We start from the raw sequence: 2,269 nt of genomic DNA on the forward strand, positions 1-2,269 counted from the left end.
GAACGTGGTTCTAGGATGATTGCTGCCTTAATCAACTGAATAATTGTTTACATGTGAAATTTTTGGAACCCGTATTAAAACCTCTCAATCTGCCTTTTGAATCCGCTTTCTCAGTCATCGTTGGAATTCTCAAGTTTGAGAACCATTGCTGAGAGGAGCAACCACTGTCTGGTAGCCAGTAGCCAGTAACCAACAGCCTTATAGTTGGATGTTAGTTTGCATAGGAATGAATGCAATGCCAAGTTCTCCTCAGGTAGCAGAGGAGATATTTTTGGAAGGATTGTTTGTTGATCTTCAAACTCTACAATAGAAAGCCATCTGCTCATAGACTCACTGCAGATCTACTTACTAGCATAATACAATTGGTAAAACCCACTTACTAAGAGAATTTAAAAAAGTGTTTGCTCTTGACATGGGGTATTTTTTTTAATGTTTATTTATTTATTTTTGAGAGAGAGAGAGAGAGCACAAGGAGGGAAGAGACAGAAAGAGAGAGGGAGACACAGAATCTGAAGCAGGCTCCAGGCTCTGAGCTGTCAGCACAGAGCCCCACATGGGGCTCAAACCCACAAATTGTGAGATCATGACCTGAACCAGAATCAGACACTTAGCCAACTGAGCCAGCCAGGCGCCCCAAGGTATTTTCTTTATTAATGTCTTAAAATCATGTTTGCCTTGGGGCGCCTGGGTGGCTCAGTTGGTCTACTGTCTGACTCCTGATTTCCAATCAGGTCGTTATCACAGGGCTGTGGAGTCAACCCAGACCCTGCTTAAGATTCTGTCTCCCTCTGCTCCTCTCCCCAGCTGATGCTCATCTCTCTCTCTCTCTAAAAATAGAAATAAATAAATAAATAATGAAATTAAATTTTAAAAATTACCTATTAATGTTTTCATTTCATTTACTTATTTATTCATTCATTCATTCATTTTACTGAAGAAGAATATGGAAGACTTCATGAATTTGTGTGTCATCCTTGCGTGGCGCCCTGGTCATCTCCATAACTTTCCAATTTTGGTATATCTGCTGCTGAAGTGAGCACTATTATATATTGAAGGACACTTGACAAAATTATAAGATTTTAAAGCATACCATGTGATGATTTGATATATGTGTACATTGTGAAAGAAGAAATCATGTTAACATTTATAACTTGGTTTTATGTCACTTATAATTTCATTTTATGTTATTTAAATTTCCCTTAAGAAACAAATAATTTTTAAAAGAATTTTTAAAGGAAAAATTAATGAAAGAAGAACAAATAGGAAAAAACAAACAAAAAATAGACTTTTTAAATAAAAATTGACAGTGGCTTAACAAACTAGACAAAAAAGAAAAAACATCAAAACCAGAAGCAGAACCAAATTGTGGAAAATTTTCTCGCAAGTCTCATCAAAGAAAAAAGAAAGAAAAATAGTTAAATGATACTAAGAATAAGAAAGGGTGAATATAAACATAGATACAGACAATATATAGGTGATTACAAATAAGGCAACCTGGTAGAAAAATCTTAAGTCAAGCTTCATTTTACTAGTTATACAGACTTATCATAAAACTATATCATAAATCAGAGCAATTTGCCACAAATAGACTAGAAAAATAGAATAGAGAACTTAGAAGCAAGCCTTCAAAGATCAGGATGCTTCCTATAGGACAAGGGTGGCATTGCTAAGTACCTGGGGAAAAAGTGGAAACAAATGACTATCCACATGGGAAAATATAACATTAAAGTCTGAACTTGAACCGTAGTACAACTCCAGGTGCATTAATGTTTTATATTTTTTAATGTTTATTTATATATTTTGAGAGAGACAGAGAGAGAGAGAGAGAGAGAGAGAGAGAAGCTTGATGGGGGACTTGATCTCAAGAACCTCAAGATCATGACCTGAGCTGAAATCAAGAGTTGGATGCTTGGGCACCTGGGTGGCTCAATCGGTTGAGCCTCTGACTTTGGCTCAGGTCATGATCTCACGGTCCGTGAGTTTGAGCCCCGGGTCGGGCTCTGTGCTGATAGCTCGGAGCCTGGAGCCTGCTTCAGATTCTGTGTCTCCCTCACTCTCTGCCTCTCGCCGGCTTGTGCTCTCTCTCTCTCTCTCTCTCTCTCTCTCTCTCAAGAATAAACATAAAAAAAATAGCTAGATGCTTAACCAACTGAGCCACCCAGGCACCCCTAGATGCATTAAAATTATTTTAAGTGTGAAAAATCAAACCAGTAAAATAAAATAAACTGGAAGCAGTTCAAAGAACTACTTTATCTTCCTTTCATCAAAT

At 37.3% G+C, this 2,269-nt stretch overlaps 1 non-coding gene across 1 annotated transcript; it reads right to left on the reverse strand.

The window, feature by feature from the left end:
* Positions 1–937: 937 nt before the first annotated feature.
* Positions 938–1,040, reverse strand: LOC112859844 (U6 spliceosomal RNA). The gene has a single exon (XR_003223572.1). It is a non-coding gene; the product is annotated as a U6 spliceosomal RNA (small nuclear RNA).
* Positions 1,041–2,269: the final 1,229 nt, after the last annotated feature.

Source organism: Puma concolor, chromosome F2 (assembly GCF_028749965.1).
Source record: "Puma concolor isolate L17-30 chromosome F2, mPumCon1.1.hap2, whole genome shotgun sequence".
NCBI classification, from domain to species: domain Eukaryota; kingdom Metazoa; phylum Chordata; class Mammalia; order Carnivora; family Felidae; genus Puma; species Puma concolor.